Below are 20,933 nucleotides of genomic sequence, written 5' to 3'. Positions count from 1 at the left end.
TCCCTCATATGTGGATCCTAGCACCAAATCCTGATAAGTGAGTATGTATCCAGACATAACTACAGGAATCAGGATAATGGAAAAGAACCAGGGAGGTAAAGGAAAAGAGAATCTGAAAGAGAAGAACAGTAGGAAACAGGCATCAATAAGGGAGATATGGATAAAAATTGGGTTTAAGGGAGGAGGGAGGGAAGGGTATACAAGCAACCTATGGGATAAAGGGAAAGAAGGAGCTCAAGAGAGGTAGGACCATAGGAGGAGGATATTATTATTAAGGGAGAAATAGGGAAAATGGGATCCCCTTAATTGGGGAAAACATGATGGAATGGTTAAACAATGTGAGAGATAAATAACGCCTAGCTAGTTTTAAAAACAAGAGTGAACCATATTAATCCAACAACCTACTGGCAAATTATACATACCATATCAAGGAATATATGTCTAGGCAAGGTTTATCTGAGAACCTTTGGTCTTTGCCCAAGCTTTATCTACATAACACATTGTAATTAAAAGTACCAGACTGGTGGAACTAAACTTCTTGGATGTTTAACAGACATACTTTGAGGCCTACACTAATTTGGTCAGAGGTACATAAAGGACAGTTTTTGCTCCTTACCTCGTAGGTCAACTGCTTCCAAGGGACTATGAGCATCTCTCAAAATTTCCTGTAACAGTGGTGAGTCACCTGTCCCCTTGATCAAAGAGGCCATGGAGACTCCACGAGATGGACTTGAACCAGTGTCCAGTCTACAAAGAGGAGGGTCAACACAGAGGAAACATTTCCTCCATGCTTCCACACAAAGCCATCCATGGTTGAGTAGGGCCTTTGACTTATCTTCACATAGGTGGAACTGGTAAAATCAAGGAGCCAGGGGCTCCTCCCAAGCCCGTGCGACCCCTGAGGAACAGATCCTCAAACGGCCTTAAGAGTAAAAATAAATTTGTTTATCTGGGCCAACTGTATGGCCTTTAACACCCAAAAGGAAAGTATAACCAAAGATTAAATGGGCCAATATAATTTTTAGGAGTCCATACGTATACCTAAAGCTACATCACAAGCAACAATGCCAGATAGGAGGTATCATTTTTTGAGTCATTGGCCATGGTTGCCCAAGAGACTCCCAGATAGTAACCCAGCATAGAACTGGGTAAAAGAACAGCAGACCCCAATCTTGTCTAAGGAAATATTGACAAGTGATTGCTGCTAGATGAGGAACAGCTGACCTTCCTAAAACAAAGGCCTCTAGATAGGTTGACTACATTCATCAGATGGACAAGTACTAGAGAACAGCTAGGGTGCCAACAGCACAGCGGACATAGCAGGGATGACAGAGTATAAGGGCTCTAGTCAGAGGGCTATGGGAGGGTGCCATCTGGGAAGTTGGTATATAGATGAATAGGATGGTTTGGCATGTTCTGTGTGACATACACACAAAAAATCAACAAATTTAAAGAATTAGTTATATTTGAGGAGGAAGCATAAAAATTTACATAATGTTATTTAGTAGAGGTAATAAGCATTACTATTGAAATCTACCCAATGACTTTATAGACATACAGGTGCCAAGGATCCAAGTGCAACTGACTATGACTAGTAATAATCTGATACAGATTAGAGACGCATGTGCCAACATCTAAGTGTTATTAGCAAAAACATGAATCTTTCTGTAAGAAGCATTATATTTTAAAATGAAATGGAGATCTTTTTTAAAGGTTAAAAACTCATTTAGTTTTGTGTCTTAATTTTAAAAAATCAATCCATAATTTTTTAAAATTTTCAGATGTTAACAGAAAAATGCACACAAGTACATACAGTTGTTTTAGGCCTAGTGATTTAAACAGACTAATGATTGCATAAAAGACATTAGAGACACAAAATCCAAGCTTTTTTGGCAACTCCTTGAAATCATCAGAGGCTCAGGATCCTTTAGTCCTTCCACTCCACCCCCTGAAGGCCCCATTACGGCTACTGAAGGTCCAGACTGTCCTGGAAAGAGCTATAGTCAGAGGTCTGTCATGGGTGTGGAATGCAGGGCAAAGTAGCAGGCCAAGGGATGGTTAGGGTTGATGGGGGAAGAAAGGACCTGTGCAACCAAGATCTGACTCTGAAAGAGCCAAGTCCCAGGGATTCTCTTTGGCATTTGTTGTGTGCAGACTTTATTACAAGGAAATCCCAGGGGAGGGCCACACAGTTGTCCCTGGAAGTTCACCAAGCCACAAGCCACTGGTTACTCCTATTAGGAAGCCATGAAAATGCCATTTTTCTCCTGGGCATATTGCCAAGAGTCCTGTTACTAAGGGAGATGAGAATACGTAATTGACTGGTGATGAGCTATCTGCCACAGAGAATGTGACTCCATGTCCATTAATTAGTAAACAGACGTGGCATCTTTGAGCACTGCTACCCTTGGAAGGACATTACCAATGATTTTTTTCTTTAGGTGGGGATTTCAAGTGTTTTTTTTTAAAAAAACAGGGTCTTCCAGTAGCCCCAGCTGGCTTAGAACCTGCTATGTAGTCCAGTCTGGCTTCAATTTCACAGAGATCTGCCTGTCTCTGCCTAAAAAAAAAGCAAATGGAAAACGATGTTAATTGTGCAACTACCAGGCCTTATCCTAAATTTTTTATGCACATATTTCATTGAACAAAACCCTAACAAAAAAACCCTATGTAGTATGTATTGGGGTTAGTTAGCTTTCTTTCTCTTGCTGTAACAAAATACCTGAGGAAAAATTTTTAAAGAATTTATTTTGGTTCAGAGTTTCAGAGGTTTTAGTTCCTGGTCAACTGGTTCCCTTGCTTTAGACCCAAAGCAAGGCAAGATACGTCATTGGAAATGTGTGATGGAGGAGGCTATTCACCTCATGCTGGTCAAGAAGTAGAGCAAGAAGAAACAAGAAGACAAGGCATATCCTTCAAAGGCATGAACCCAGTGACCTACTTCCTCTAACTAGGCTTTACTTCCCAATAACTCATTCACTTATGGAATAACCAATGGATTCACCTATTGATTAAGTTAGTACCCTTATGATCAAATCACCTCTCAATAATAAGGTGGTGACTTTCTGGAAGCCAAGCCTTTAACACAGGAACCTTTTTAGAAGACAATTCATATCCAGACCACAACAAATAGTATAAAACAATAACCAGCAGTCGTCAAGTGTTTCCTCTGAGTCTGTCACTTCCATATGAATAATTTAATCATCCAAATGGTAACACAATAATTGCTACTTTACAGACAAAGAATCCTTATGCTTAGAAGGGTGATTTACCCAGGTTCACAAAATAAGAAATGGTACAATTGGATGGTCTAGAACCTAGACTGTTTATACTCTATCAATCTATCTCCTAAATTATAAATGAGGGAGGAGCAAGAGAGGAGAAGAGAGAGAGAGACAGAGAGAGAGAGACAGAGAGAGAGACAGAGAGACAGAGAGACAGAGAGAGACAGAGATTCATAGACCAAATCCTATTGAAAGACAGTGAAAAAGCAGACAAAGGGAAAAAAAGAGGCGGGGGTATAAACTGATGTAGAAGAATAAAATTAAGTTTCTACAGAAATTATTCACAGATCAATTTTCTCAATTTCATTTTAGATAATCTCCTGAATATTGGAGGTGTTATTAAAGGAAGGAGAGAGCCTAAGAAAGACAAGTCATGAGAGGCAGACAATTAGCAGTTATACCAAATGACTCTGTGTGTGTGTGTGTCTGTGTGTCTGTGTGTGTGTGTGCCTGCATGCGTGCCTGCCTGCTTTTAATGAGAAAAATCAGGGCAAAATCAGCAGCAGATGCCGAAGTCGTCCTTTCTCTTTGGGGGAAGTCAAGTTGGACCAGGACATGCAACTATAAGCAAAAGCAAAAACATCCCAAGGATATTGCTATTGTGAGTTTATTATCTCATGGAAATGCCCTTTGATCAGGATGCATAATCAACATTTTGCACCCAATTACAAGTTGAAGATGAAATGTGATTGCTACTGTCATATTTGTATCTAATCAGAATTTAGAAGACAATTATGGTAATGACACAGTGTTGGGAAATAGAGCCCATGTCACAAGAAGAGGGCAATCTTTGCTTACAGACCTATCCATGTACTGCAGGAGACAAATGGAGGTGTGCTGGTGCTCTAAGCCATGCCAGCCAGGTGTGGTGGTGCACACCTATAATTCTAGCACTCAAGAAGTGGAGGCAAGAGGATTGAGAGTTCAAAGCCAGCATCATGTACACAGTGAATTCAAGGTCAGCATAGGCTACATAAGACCCTATCATAACATATAAATAGGGGCTGGAGAGATGGCTCAGTGGTTAAGAACACTGGCTGCTCTTTGCAGAGGTCCCCAGTTTGGTTCTCAGCACCCACATGCTAGCTAACAGCCATCTGTAACTCCAGTTCCAGGGGATCTGATGCCCTCTTCTGACCTCTATAGGTACTGCATACATGTGGTGCACTTACATTCATGCACACAAAACAGTCTTATGAATAAATAGTAAATAAATAAATAAATAAATAAATAAATAAATAAATAAATAAATAACCAGGCTGCATTCTCTGCTAAAGGGAGGGGCACTGAAAACAGTAGCTCTGATAATCCCTGTCTTGCAGAACACTGCAAGATTGGCAGGAGACAGTGGCCTGGTCATAAGTGCAGGCTCCTTGTTCTGTGGTAAAATGTCTTAGTCAACAGCCCTTAGCTCATCTCCTCATCCTGAACAAATAACTCAGCTATCCCTGGCTAAGAGATTAGGCCAGTTTAAAGGTTTGCTCTTGAGCTAAAAGCTATAAGTTTACCATACTTTTAACTCTAAAAAAGAAAACATGGCCAATAAATTGCTGGATGGGCACTGATAACTTTGAGTAAAAGCTTAAGCATCCTTCTGGTGCCAACTAACAGACTAAATGTCCTGTTTCTTTGTACCCTAAATCTCTGTATGTGACTGCCACATCCTATGTGACTGCCAGTTCCTTGGGATGTACAAAAACCATCTGAATTTTAAAATAAACAGCTTGTTGAAAAGGCACAAGTCCCCGGGTCCAAGACTCTGTTGCTGATCAAGTCTCTCTGCCCTGAACCCAGTAGGTCCCCTGCTGAGCAAAGCAAACCCGAGTCCAGACAAAGAAATAAATAAATATGTAAGTAAAGCTATGTCAGCTAGAGGATACAAAGGAGCCTAACGCATCTCAGTCTACAGACTGACTTAAGTTAGTTGGACATCACAGAGGTGTATGGGATAGAGAAACGCTGGGTTCCACCAGCATATGACTTTTCACTTCTGACTCTTAAACTCTTGCTGTCTCAATTACCAGGGGTGTTTATGATATCTGGGCCCCAATCTTTTCCAGATGAATTTGGATTTTTGAGGGTGAGGACCTAAGAGACTGTATTTTTATAGTATATGCAGCTGCTAATTTTTCAGACATGCCCATCAAAAAATGCTGAATCAAAAAGAAACAAGATGTTGCCTGCATATCTCAGTTATTACCTGGGTACCAGCACTTGATGCATTACAAAACCAAGTAAGGCCACCAATAGTAACAGTGATATTAGTTCTGTGTGACAAACATAGACGTTCACTGCAGTCTTGTTAGTAGGGTAACCATCCACTCTCAGACTGGTTTGGAAGCTAACTCCATTAGAGAGATTTCATGCCTGGTATTGTAAACCCAATTAAAAACCATGGTTGAGGGCCAGGCATCATGGTACATACCTTTAATCCCAGCACTTGATAGGTAGAGGCAGGTGGATTTCTGTGAGTTTGAGACCAGCCTGGTCAACATAATGAGTTCCAGATCAACTGGGGCTGCAGGGAGACCGTGTCTCAAATAATAATAATAATAATAATAGTAATAATAATAATAAAACATGGCTGAGATCAGGCATGGTGGTGTATGGCTTCAATACCAACACTTGGGAGGCAGAGGCAGATCTCTGTGAGTTCAAGACCAACTTGGTCTACAAAGGGAGTTCCAAGCTATCCAGAGCTACATAGTAAGACCCTATCTCAAAAACAATCAATAAACAAACAGACAAAAACAAAAGCATGATCAGGGAGGTTCTAGAACCTAGGCGGGAACTAGTTAGTATTGTTCAGCTAAACTGATATGGCACCAAGCTGCCTTATAACTATTTATATTTATACCTATAGATAAATGCTACTCTCAGACTCAGTCAGAGATGCTTTCCCTTGCAGTGAATAATGGTGAATACAGAGATACATGGCTACTCAAGGTACAGAGAAGCAGTGACTGTTGAGAGCTCAGCCCTAAACAGGACATTTATACCATCCCCTCTAAGGCTCAGAGAAAACTGTGGAAGAAGTAGGAAGAATGAATGGAAGAGCCAAAAGACAGGGACCAGGGTGGTGAAATGCTTTCTCCTGGACATGACACAGCCAATGTAATCATGACCTCACAGCAGCTGGGCTGCCTGCAATGGACTGTACAAGACTGGGCCTGTCAATAGTTAATCATGGAATGCGGAGGGGTTCATGGACCCTATACCTCCCGGTGAACTATTGGCTACTGATGGAGTCTGGGAGAGAAGCAGTCAGTCTTCAGTTGTGTACCCACTGATGTGCCCCATCAGGTTCCAATGGATGGTTTCAAGTCCATGGTCACACAGACAGCTCTGGTTAAACTCAGTGGGCCACTAAACAAAAGTCATGAATGTAGGAAAGGGATTTGCAGGAAGGAGGGTTAATAAAGGTTGAAGGGACATAATCAAGGATGCTTAGTGACAGTTATCAGAGTCCAATATATATGAAATTGTCAAAGTTCACTGCAGTCTTGTCAGTTTAAGTGATTTACTATTCATTTAAAAATCTGAACTACAGGGGCTGGAGACATGGCTCACCAGTTAAGAGCACTGGCTGCTCTTGAAGAGGACCCAGGTTTGGTTCCCCAGCACCCACATGACAGCTAACAACTGTCCATAACTCCAGTTCCAGGGCATCTAATGCCTTCTTCTGGTTTGTTATGGGCATTGCAGAACATGAGAGCACATACATGAGGGCAATACACTCATACACATAAAATTTAAATAAATTTTAAAATTAAAAAAACAAAAATCTTAACTATAAAATTTACAAAGAATTTTAAAATCTTGGATATATATTTCTGTACTTATACATTCCTTTCCAAAACCCCTTTAAAGGGTCAAATGAAAGGAATCAATCCTCAAGTGCACACACATCCAAGTCACTACCTATTTGCTTTAAATGGCTGCTCTCATAATCATTAGGCAACTATAATTCATTTAGTGCCTAACATATTTTGTGTGTTTATTGTGTTAGCCACTCCAAAGCTATTGCTTCACTGAACATCCATGACAATCCTCAGGTGAGTACCATTGTCATCTCCCTCTTGCCTAGAAAGAACTAATATTTAGAGAAGTTAGGTAATGCAGCAAGGTCACACAGTTGTGAGAATCAGAATAATGAGCTCCTGAGTACCTTGTCCCACGTGAAAGAAGGGAGGCAGCAATGCAGTTCACAGCAAACAATACAACTCCCACCAGCCTACTGGGCATGGCTGTGCCACAACAAAACCCCCAGCATTCGGGAGGCTGAGGCAAGAGTTGCTCAAGTTCAGGGATACCCTGGATTACATAGACAATCCCCCAAGCCCTTTAAATTTGGCTTTGGAATGTACTAGGTGACTTTTGGCAGCAGAACAGGTTCTCTAAGTTTGTTTAGGCCAACGTTAAAATTAGTCTGCTGGCCCTGAAGCCTTGTTAGCTGGGGGCACTAAGGAAGAAGACCTGCACATGTTTTAAAAGAGCCAATGAGTAAAGCAAATTTGACAGTCTTGCAAAGGGTAGAAAGTGCTCTGAAGTTAGAGTGAAGCATGGAGTCTGAGCAGTCCGCAGAGTGGTTTGGTTTTCCTGTGTGGAATATAAGCACTTGCTTTCACACCAAAATCTCCTACTTCTTCAGCCAATTTATAACTTTCTCCTTCGTGCTCCCCACAGATTTCCTCTTTATAATAATATCCATGTCATGTAATGACAAGATGCTATAACTAATGTGAGGTTACTCCTGACCCTTTGTACTCCCACACTGAAACACGATTAGATTCCACTTTGACAGCTCCTTCTGACTCCAATCTACCAACTTCTCACTGAGCCAAAGAGTCTAAGGTCCCTCAAGAGCAAAGCAATTTATTTAAATAACATAGTTAAGTAGATGGGAAAGTGAGTTGCATTCAAAAAGTCAACATTCTCCAACTGAAACAAAAAGGCCCAGTGTGGCCACTCCTGACGCTGTGGTATAACTGGCACTCAGCCCTCTCTGCCCCACTTCAGTCCTTCTGCTGGGTCATTTCCCAATTCATTTAACTGGAACCAGCTAAATTAGTTTCTGAAAGATGTATTTACAAGGGCTGTAGTTTTTCTATGGGGAAAACCCACACTCTGGCTTACTGCACTCAAAACTCAGGGACCTCCCTTAGGAACCCCTGGGAAGGACAGACACTGAGGAACTGGCATGCCTTTGTCCAGATGGATATGAAACAGATAACAGCTTCCTGCTGCTTAAAGAGCTGCCTGAACTCCTTTCTACTCTAAAAGACAGAAGAGCTCTTGCCTACTATCTACTGTGGAATATCTTCAGGGATAAATACCTTTTTGTGAGAAAATGAAGGAATCTACTGCAGCATCCAAGGTCATGTTCATGCCCTTCCCCTCGTAGGAGCGGAAACCCCTTGACTGTAAGATTGTGATACATGAGAATGTGCTAATGCAAAATGGATTCAGGCTAACCTGGAACTGCCATTGATTCCTTTGATGTGAAGGCCGTTCAGTTGGTTGATGGATAAGCTGCCTAGGTGTTCAGTGTGGCCTGTTCCCAGGGGAAAGCCACTTATACTTGTGATTGTAGGTTACCCAAAATGGTGTCAACTCACTGTGAGAGAGTCTGAGCTGACCGAAGCTGTCGAGTTGTCTCTGACTAAAGCTGAAAAGAATCGGGCCATAAATCCTGAGAAAGTAGCCTGGTTCATAAGCAAGCATCAAGCGGAGTGTTCAGAGTGTTTTGTTGACACAGCCAGGCTCTGCATAGGCCTGAGTAAACTTTGCCTATACTACCTTTTCCTTGTGACTCATTCTCTTCCTGCAGTCATCTCCTTTCATCTCTTTTTTTAGTTTCTACCTGTAGAAAAGAAAGAAGATTCTACTTTCCAAAGAAAACCTTTCCACTGACTCCCATCTCTGCCTCCTTTACCTTTGTAATTCAGCCCATCAGTTTCAATGTCCCCCTTTCCACAGACCCCTTCTTCTCTGCCTTCAGAGATGCTCAAGGCTCCATAAGCCTTTTATTGAGATGGAGTCTCATGTAACCTAGGCTGGACTCAAACTCCTGATTCTTCCACCTCAGGATTACCTCCTGAGTGCTAAGGAATAAGTCACCAGGCCCTACTTTCTCTAAGCTTTACTTACAGGCCTCTTTATCCTCAGGTTGCTGTGGTTTGCTCAACTCCCTTCCTTTAAATCTTTGAAATACAGTTTCAGACCTGCAATTTTACCAAATGTATTTTGTATCAAGGATTTGAATGCACCTGATCACTAGAGTAGCCTTTGTCTTCAAATTCACTCTCTTGGCCTGTCTCCAACTATTGTCTTAAAAAATACAGTGGCCACCAATTCTGCCATTAGAACCATTTTAGGAAATAAACGCATATCATTAGTACTTGTTTAATATACTTTTCATTTAGTCTTTGAGAATTTCATTAGTGTATACAACGTATTTTGATCATATCCACCCCCCTTACAACTCCTCCCAGATCCCCCATACCATGTCCCAAATCCACTGAATCCAATTTGTGCTTCCCATATACACATGGGTGTGGGTTCATCCACTGGAGCATGGTTGACCTACCAGGGGCCATATCCCTGAAGAAAACTGGCTTTCCCTTCCTTAGCAACTGTCAACTGCCAATAGTACCTCAGGTAGGAGTGCCATGTCATCCTTCTTATAATAAATAGTCTTCAATGGCTCCATAACACCTGCTTATCAGAGTGCAAAATCTTCAGCCTGGCACCTTAGGCCAGAATCTTCCTCTCTGGGTTCATTCCCCTCTCCTCCTGACATCTTTTACTCTGGCCTATACAACTTTCTGTTCTCAGTACTCCTCAGTACCATTCTTGCCTCTCCAACACTGCTCACATAATTCCCAAATTTTTATGACCTCTATCGTATTTTATCTGTACGATCCCAATTTAATAAATGTTTATTGGTTACCTAGTTTGTACCAGAGCCAGCTCATATATCACTTCCCCTATGACTCTTTCCCTGGTCCTACAGATACTTGATCCTCACCAACCTACTTTTGGAGGTTGGGAACTTCTTATAGAACTTGAAACTACAAAGGTATTAAAGGCTTATTTGTTTGTTATCTCTTTACTAACTCATTTGCTCCATATGAACAGAAACCAGTTCGCTGTGTTCTTGCAGAATTCTGCACAATATTTTATTCATAATTCACATTCAATAATTTTCTGTCAAATAAATTCAAACTGTATGGTTTAGGGTGATTCCCACTCACAATTCCAATAATTTTCCAGAGCCATTAATCCTACTGAATCCTTGCTCTCTCTAAAAGCAGCAGGACAAAATGTGCCCCTTTCACCCCTCTGCTGGATAAGAAAAGTGAGCCTCTAGGAACACCATATGCCACCAGTGTTAAGCAGGGTACATGTGAGCAACAGTGAAAAGGGCATGCTATTTTGAAAAAAAGCAACCGCGATGAGGCTGCGGAGAGTGTCAAGTGCCAGAGCCAAGAATGCCATATGCCCCAAAGCTGAAGCCAAAGGTGCCAGCGCAGCAGCATGTTGGGGAAGAGGACTGTGTATAGATCTTCTGAAAGTGTGCTGCCCAGAATCCTCTACATGATCTAACCCCAGCATGAGGACAATCCTCCCAAAGATACTGAGCTCCCAGAAATCCCTTTCACTTGAGGTTCTTGTATTTGGGGCAGCAGTAATTTGCCTGAAAATTAAAAGCTGCCAAGCAGTAGACGTTTCTTGGAAGATGAAAAGGCTGAAACATCAGAAACACCTTTGTTTCATCAAAATAACACTAATTTAGTGAAAAGAAGCTGGCTTTGGAGAAGAAAAAAGTGGAGGTCCGTGAAACCATAAGTAACAAACAGCTCCTCTTTCCCTGTAGTTGACAGCCAGTGGAATGAGCAGTGAGGGCACCTCAGGGATTAAGGAACATGTCTGAGGTTTGTTATTATTATTTTTCAATGACCGCTGACTTTGTCCTCATTTCTGAGAGACAACATGGAGTGGCAGAAATATCATAGGCATTGGGACTCATATATTTCTCTCCTTGTAATTGTCACTGGTCCTTGGGCAAGCTGTCTAGCCTGTCTTAGCCTCAGTTTGCTCAACTATAAAGTGATAGTAGATATATTTGCTTTGCAGGGCGATTGAAAGTCTATTGACAATACCAATAGCATTTGTTGGATAGCAAGAACACTGAGAACAGTTCTCATATGTTATCCTATGTGTGTTATTACATAACCATCTGAACTAGGTTCTATTACCTCTGCCACTCCACAGATGGGAAAACTGAATAGTTAATTGATGTAGCCAAGGTCAATTTGTGAATAGCACTAAGATTGAAATCTGAATCTGTATATACTCTTACTACTGTAGTTGGCCATGCTAGAGACTTATCTTCGAAATTAGCCTCATTTTGAATCAGGCCCACATCCTTAATCCCTGCACTTGGGAGACTGAGGCATAGGTTGGGCTACATACTAAGACCTTGTCACATAAAATTAGCCTTATAATATCCCCAGGGCTAGTACAGCACAGTTACCAACTTTCATCTCCTGTTTCTACCATTAGTATTCTACAATGGCACAAGAATTGTACTACCCCACTCCCAGTTATCTTTCTACATATACCAAGAGCCTGGGCTAGCAGACCCTGCACTTTGCTTTTTCAGTCATTGACTGTAACTATACTATTTCCTCAGTAGTAATAACAATAATAGTAGCAGTAACAGTCATCACATCATTAATTCAAAGTTTGCTGTATGCCATTGTGCAATAATATATATATATGTGTGTGTGTGTGTGTGTGTGCGTGCGTGTGTGTTCACTCAATCATCATAACACTATGGTGCTGTTATTAAATAAGCTAATGTATGCTAAATATATTACACAGTGAGCACAATAATGACCAGTTTTTATAATTAGTATTATTTTTCAATCAAGCTGTAAAATACATAACCCCTAGAGGAGGGGTGGAGATGGCAAGATCATATTAGAAGGAACTATTCCAAAGGGGACTCAACCCCCCCTAAAAATACAAATACAATATCTGAACATGAGTACATGTGTATACCTGAAGGCTATGTAACAAGAATCACAGTGCCAGACAGGAGAAACCTCCCTGCATGTTATTGGTGAGGGTAGTCCAAGAGACTCCCAAAATAACACAGGCTACTGCCAGAGTCTTTGATTACCTCAAGAATTTGAAGGTAAGACCCCATTGCTGAAGACAGGACATACTTTGGACACAGAACTTGGAGTAATGGAACTGGAACTGAAGCCTAGCTGTAATAGCTCTAAAGGACACTATGCAAGCTAAGGGAGAAAATCAATCAACAGTCCAGCCCAGCTGTAAAGCCTAATAACCACAACGACTGGCATAGGAAAATATCTCTTTTGGTGCAGTACTGGCACTTTTACCTAAGGGGTAATCAACAGCTATTTAATTGGACTTAAATCCCTCTCAATGTGATGGAATTCATGGATGGCACTATAAATATAGCCAAATAACATGGCTAGAGAGGTCACAGATCCTAGAGAGAACCCTATCTCTGTTATATCTCTATGCAAATGAAATTTATTACCATATCCTAAATATAGATCCTTATATTTACAGGCAAGTATACAGTATACCACTCATCAAAGAAGCTTCTTTTTGCAACAGATGGAGGCTACTTCAGAGTTCCACAACTGGTTACACATTGGAAAACATATGTCTGAGAGATACCCAGCCTTAAGTGACACATCTACAATGGAACCTCTACACCTAAGGCTCATGGAACATAGCAGAATAGGGGCTACAGAGAATACTAATACATCTCTCAACTCTCATCAGTGAAGCTTCCTCATACAACAGAGTGTGATGTACACAGAAGGCCACAACTGGCTAAGTTTTAGAGACTATGAAGCTGGAGAGTGTGTATCCCTGGATAAAACTCCTATACTAAACCTCATCCACCCACAGCTGAGGGGCCATTTTGGAAGAGGGGGCAGAAAGATTATAAGTAGGGTTTGTGCATGAACATAAGGAAACAAAGGCTTTCAGGTCTCTGAGAACTTGCTCATGAACTTACAACAATGATGACAGCGTGCATAAGACCCATGCCAACTCAATCAGACAAAAATCCAGCTTAAACAGGGAAAATGGGCAGCAGGCTCCATCCTTAGCCAAGGAACTATTGGCAACTGATTACTTCTGGGTGAGGGAGAGTTGATCTCCTTTAAGGGAGTGATTCTAGATAGGTTAACTAGACTCCAGTGGATGAACCTGACCAAAGGACATGTAGGCACAAATGCTTGACTGGATAAGACTTAACATATATGACAGAATACCTGAAATCTGGTGGGCGGAGTCTATGGGCATGGGGAGAAGAGAAGGAGTCTAAATTTGATTAATAACTATTATGTGAAATGCACAAATAAAAAAGCAACTTGAAAAAATTGATCAATGTTAACTTGTATGGGCAAGAAATTGAACAAATCCCTCTCAGTTACATTCGCAATAAAAAGTAAAACATTCAATAAATAAACATGAACAAAGAAAACTTTGCTTTCATTTATAGCTAAATAATGGAGAAAGGAACTAAGGAGAAGAAAAGACTTAAAGAAAGGAAGAACCTTCAAAGAACCTGCTCTGCAGGTACCCACTGAGAGGCCTTGGGTTTAAGAGGAGGCAGAGCAGAGAAAAGCAGCTCTTAGGCTTTGAGGTTCTGATCTTGACAATGGAGAGAAACTTTCACAAACTACAAGCCCTTCCCTGTTCTGAAACTTCAAGGAGTTCATAGCTTCTCTAAATCCCACTCATACCCCCAGAAAGAAGACGGAGCAGAGTGATAGCAAACCAGAGAAGGGAAAGAGCGAGAATAAGCTCCGAGTGGGGAGGTAAAACAGCTGCCAGCCTGCCCTGCGTGACCATCTATCACCCACAGTTTCAGAACCCTTTCTCTCTGCTTCCTTCCAATTTTGCTGCCTTTATGTCGCCTCCCAATTGGTATTCAGCAATCTTGAAGTGGCCTAAACTTACACTCAAATTGAGAACACCACACATGCATTAATTTGCTACCAAACTTAACAAGGTGGTGCAGTCATTGCCCAATATCTCTCTCTCCCTCTCTCTCTCTCTCTCTCTCTCTCTCTCTCTCTCTCTCTCTCTCTCTCTCTCTCTCTCGCTCACATTTTACATACAGATATCTCTGCTGAATTCATAGAGCTTTCACATTGGACTCAACTCCACAAAACTGTATATGTGTATAGCTCTGTGCAGGGAGAAAGGGTGAGTACTTCAGAAAATTGCTTCTCGTTTTGCCACACTAAGCCTTAGGGTCACATCCAAATAATAGATCACAGATTTCTTATCTTTGCACTGCGTTATAAAAATAGCTTCTACCTCTTGATCTCAATTCTTCTCTTTGGCAGTGGCAATGGAATTATTTTTCCCAATCTCTATTTTCAATTCAAGGCTTTGGTACATAATCTACTTCACTTTTTCAACATCATTCTCAGGCTTCTAGGAGTCCAAGCATCAGAACACAAGTGTTCTTGCAGTTCACTGATGGAGAACAGAAACAGGTAGATATTTATAATACATACACGGACAATGATATTATCCATCAGAAGATCAAAGTCAAGAATTGCTATATAGAAATCCATTGTACCTGTGCAATATTCATGATAAAAGGTGGACTTTTTTTCAATTAAATGTCCCATCCAGTCAGAAGGAGCATCTGCTAGCTTAGTAATTTTCTAGAAGAAATGGAATTTTACACCTGTCACTGAGACCATTCTCTGTTTGGCCTTTTAAATGAGAAAAGGTTAATTATTTCGTGTCTGGTTATAACAGCTTCATTGAGGTTTCACGTGCTGGCTGATTAGGAGGGTATTATAACAAATATCCAATTGTTGGTGTGACAGAGAGCACGACTGTATCTTCTGCAGCTGTGTCGGTGTGCCTCGGCTGACAGAAGAGCACATGTGGTGCTTTGTAACGAAGGGTAGCTGCTTGGCACTAAATAGCTTGAAAACTTGGCATTAATCAAACATACATTACTGTGGCTTATGTTTTATATCTAAGGACTCCAAAAAGGAGAAAAGCTTGGAGTTTTTACATTTCAGATACAATACAAACGAATCTTTATTGAATGTCCAAGCATAAATGGTACATCTGTGTCACCCCCTCCAAGGCTCCGGGGGCATTGCAAAGAAAGGGAGAAAGAATGTTAAGAGGTAAAGGAAATGACAGAGGAAATGTGGAACACTGTTATCCTGGGCATTTCATGGCTGCTACACTCTTAAATCTTAGCAGCTGTGATCACCTGCACAAGATTGGGCTGTTCTGTAAGTGAGTGAGGCTCAAGAGTTTCCACCTCTCCCTGAGGATGCACACCCAGCTAATGGGGAATGAGAGACATTTTCTTCAGTGGTATAGACCCCAGTAAGGTACCCATGGTCCTGTAAACAATCCAAATGAAATTCATTGTGCCATACACACACACATACACACACAGAGACACAGAGACAGACAGACAGACAGACACACACACACTAATCATGAAGAGGGACTAGCTAGAAAGCAGAAAGGGATTAGCGGGAGGGGGGACAAGGGAGGGTAATAGAGGGATGACTATAACCTAATATCATCATACATTATGTACATGTATTAAAATGGTATAATGAAACCCATTATTATGTACAATTAGTATGTGCTAAGAAAAACATTAGAATAAAATATAAGGGTTGGTGAGACAGTTCAGCAGGTAGAGGCACTTGTTCACAAGCCTGATGACCTGAGTTTGTTGCTTGGATCCCACAAGATGACAGGAGAGAAGCAATTCTGCAGAGTTGTCCTATGACCTCCACATGCGTGCCATGGCATGAGTGTGCCTACACACACACACACACACACACACACACACACACACACAAAATTAAAAAAATAAAATAAAGACAAAAATAAAACACAATCTTATTTAGACCCCATTAGAATATTTTCCAGATGTTTCTTTATATTTCTTTATTGTATATCTACTGCATGAATGCAGAAATCGAGACTAAAAGGCTGTGAGATTCTAAATGTTGCTTCTATTTGCCAGATAATAGGAATAGTACAGTGCCCTAGAGATACGGTTCCCATAGACCATTGACTTGGAAACAGCTTGAGTATGTTCTTGATTCTTCTGCTCCCTTGCCAGCTGATCAGCTGGCTACTACATTCCACTTTGTCCTGTGTCTATAATATACACAAATGAGCCTTCCTTCAAGAACTTCATTAATAGCCTTCAGGATCTGCTCACATTTTAAGCATTGGATACTACATCTAGAAAGCGATTGATACATGGTTGCACTGTCTTATTTGTTGAAATATTCGGGGGCTAAGAGATTGCTCAATGGTTAAGAGCACTTGTTCCACAATCATGAGGACAAAATTTGGATCCCAGTACCCAGAGAAGAGGCTTGGTGCTCCCTACAAATGCCTATAATCCCAGATCCAAGAAGGGACAGAGACAGGAGAAGCACTGGGGCTTGCTGGCTTCTACAGTAACTGAGACTTGAGCCCCAAGTTCTGAGAAAGACCCTGCCTCAGAAGAACAGATGGACAATGATAGAAGACAACACCTAACACCCTTTGCTGGCCCCCATCCACATGCATACGTGTACGCACACAGGATACATTTACACGCACAGAGAAATAAAAAATATTTTCAAAACCCTAGAATTTGTATAAGCACATTGTAAATGTTGCTGAGGATACACATAAAAGTTTTCAGGAGTATTATTTCCTGAAGATATGTTTAGTAAAAAGCATTTTTACAGATTATATATATATATATGTCTGTATTTTTAATATGTATATTATATGTGAAGGCTTTCATATACATAGAGAGAGAGATAACTAGAACATTTTTAAATAAATTGAAAGTATCTATAATCACAGAAAATGATCCTATACCTCATGGATTTTTGTTAACATCTATTACTTTCAAGTACTCATGGTACTCCAATGTACTAGTGCCATGATTTTTAAATCTAACACTGTTTTCCCATCATTACTGAAGAATTTGAAGTTACAATCAAGTGTATAATTATGTGAGCCTTGACATCATTGTAGAAAGTTGTGGAGTTAAGCACATACCTTCTTTGAATGGAATGCAATGGAAGCCTCCCAAGGCCACACAAGACCAGAGAGCCTTTTTTTTTTTTTACCACCATGCATCCATTGCCTAACGTTTTTGCTTGTCATATAATAAGCATCAAAAAAATATTTTCTGAATGACAAGATGAATGAGTGTTCACATCCAAAGACAAATGTACTACTCGGGGGTCTATGTGGTGAAAGAGCATGGGGGGTACCATGTAGATATGAGGGAAGTTGAACATGGTTTAACAAACATACACAAACACACAGAGTTCCACTGAAGAATGGGACTGTATGAACATGGTTTAACAAACATACACAAACACACAGAGTTCCACTGAAGAATGGGACTGTATGAACATGGTTTAACAAACATACACAAACACACAGAGTTCCACTGAAGAATGGGACTGTAGCTCAGTGATAGAACACCTGCTTAGCATGTGTGAGGAGAAGCCCTGGGTGTCACCCCTAGTGTCTATATGTGTGGTGGGGGATAACTTCGAAGTCAATAGATTCGGGTTTAACTGCCTGATTGAGTGAACTTGGACAGATCTTTTCTCTAGAACTTTATTTCCTTATTTGCAAAGAGGATTAGAATACATCTATTGTATTTAAATTGTTTATAATAGTGGGATCATATTTTTGAAGAAACTCAAGATCTTTTAAAATAGTTGCAAATATAAAAATTCATAGAGCTTTCTGAGATGGTGTTTACCTACTGTTTATGAGTTATTTTTCAGAATTTTTCATTCTACTTTCCTCAACTACTTAAATATTTTATAATAATCATGTAGCATTTTGACAAAACAAATAGGATCATTCTATTTTAAAGTAATGAGTAGACTAACAAACTAAAAAAGGCAAGCCAGGCATGATGATTTGTGCATGTAGTCTCAGCTACTTGGGAGGCTGATACTGGAGGATCCCTTAAGCCCAGGAGTTTGTCAGCCTGGGCAACATAGCAAGACCCTCTTCCTCATACACACACACACACACACACACACACACACACACACACACAAAGAAGGGAGGGAGGGAGGTAATCCAACTGTCCAATAAGGTTGAAAGGGAGATCCTGACAGTTAAAATCCCTATGGTAAGATCAAACCTCCTTCTCTTGACACATCTGGTAAGAAGGTCAGAGGTCTACAGTTTGACCTGCTCCTGGAGAGAGCACCACTCCAACTCTTCTGTTATTCTCATTATCCAACATGGTTCACTACATAAGACACCAATTTCAAGAAGATGCTACTATTAAAATCTGTCTCCCACAAAGACACCATTAGGATTCAGCATGCTTTAAATGCTTACTACCTTCACTGATAACAAAAAATTCATACAACTTTGATCATTCATTGTCACTCACATGGGAGTAAATTCTTCCATCCTCTAATCTTACTTGATCTAACACCCCTCATGGACCCTCCCAAAATTTTACTTCCTGCCCTTTTCTCTATAAAATCCCTCAGTCTTTTTGTTTCAATTTTTTGTTGAATTTCTGCCTTATTAAAAATTTGGCTTCTTTCTGCTTCCTGTACAGCCCTTTAAAATTCTGGCTTTTTTATTTTTTCAAGCACCATGAACCACTGGGCCCAGAGGTAAACTGTGTGTCCTACTTGCTCTTCTCTGTCTCCCCCCACTTTAATACCTATATCACTTCCCTTCCACAATATATTCTCTAATACCCCTCCTTGAGGCCATCTACCCTCCTCTTTATCATTGATGGTTTTAGCTTATGCTTCACTTTTTACAACTCCTGCCATCATTCTTGGTGGCTTCAACAGCCACAGGAAGTCTACACATACAAATATGTACATTTACTGTCTTTATTGTAAAAAAAATACCCATATTGCACCCTAGGCCCTCAGTTGCTTGAACTCCTATACTACATCCTCAGCTGCCCACACCCCTGCTTATTTCATAGACATTATCATTATAAATTGTCATACCACCTGAAGAATCTCGATTTTAAGCATCTCATTCTCCTCTCTCCCTAATTCCATCTAATCTCTCTACTCTCTCCTTGTACATCCCAGCAACCAATTAAAGTGGGAGCAAGATTCATTTTGAGCTTTATGCCACAATTCACAAATTGGCTCTCAGTTCTCCTAGAAGTCACTCCTAGATTTGTGGTCTTTAGCTCTAAACCCTGTCTGGAAGACCTGGCCCATGTAACTACCTACCTACTGGACATGTCAAATTTCATTTGTTGAAATTTTAACCATGACCTTATATAAATCTTCTCTCCTCCATTTACCATTTGCAGTTGTGCTAGCTTTTCTCTTCTAGTTTCTCAAGCCAAACACATTAGGGTCATTTTTGATCATTGTTTTTCTTTTAGGTCCACTCCCAATTGATCATCCAAGACTTTGGGTTCTAACTTTGGCATATGCTCAAACTAGGTCAATTCTGACTGCCACTCTTGCTTGAATTACTATGACGGCATTCTGTTTTAATTTAAATTGTGTCCCCACAAAATATATACTGGAGTTTATATTGGTTATTTTTAATGCCACTGACAAAATCAACTTAGAAGAGGAAAAGTTTATTTTGGCTCAGAGTTTCAGTTCATAATAATGAGGAAGGCATAGAAGATAGGCTCTATCTGTGGTGGTGAGAGCTTGTTGCAACAAGCATTCCCATGGTGGCAGACCAGAAAGCAGAAAGTGAGAAACCAGAACTAGGAATAAGTATAACCTCCAAAGGATAATTTTTAATGAACTATTTTGGCAAAGCACCCACTTCCTAGGGTCTCCACAGTTTCAAATTAGTGCCACATTTGGCATGATATGCCCACTGGTGCAACAGTGGCACAAATAGTATGGGAGTAACCAACAACTCTCTAACTGGATATAACATTCACTTCATAGAATGGAGCCCATACACCTAATATTGAGATCGGGCTTAGGAACCTAAGGCTAGACAGGTCACAAAACATAGAAGAGAAGATAACACTCATTTTCTACTAAATAGTTATTGTATTAAACTAACTCTTTATGACTTGTTATACCCATAGATTAATGCATCTCACAACTCTCACCAGGGAAGTTTCCTTAGGCAACAGATAGTGTTTAACACAGAAACTGACAACTGGCTAAAGTGAAGGGAACAAGAGGCTACAGAAGGCTTATCCCTGAATAAGACACCTATATCAAATTTTTGCCTCCCAAGGCTCAGGGATCATTGCAGAAGAGGGGGCAGAAAGACTGTAAGAGCTAGAGGTGGTGGATGATGACAAGGAAACAAAGTCTTCCAGAAAGCTGGTCAGTTACTCATATGAATTCATAGGAATGGTGAAAAAGCACACAGATCCTAAACCAAACAAAATCCCAGCATAGACATGAGGAAGTGAGTAAGAAACTCCAACCCACATAAGGAAATTGTGGCAACAGATGACTGCTGAGACAGGCAGAGACAGTTTCTTTCAGGTATGAAACTCTTAGTAGGTTAACCAGGGTCCAGTGGATGGATCCACACTGAAGAATATTTGGAGGCACAAATTAGATTCTCTCTCTCTCT

The sequence above is a fragment of the Nannospalax galili genome, unplaced genomic scaffold, assembly GCF_000622305.1.
Source record: "Nannospalax galili isolate Female #2095 unplaced genomic scaffold, S.galili_v1.0 scaffold371, whole genome shotgun sequence".
NCBI lineage: Eukaryota > Metazoa > Chordata > Mammalia > Rodentia > Spalacidae > Nannospalax > Nannospalax galili.
This window is presented reverse-complemented; position numbering follows the sequence as displayed.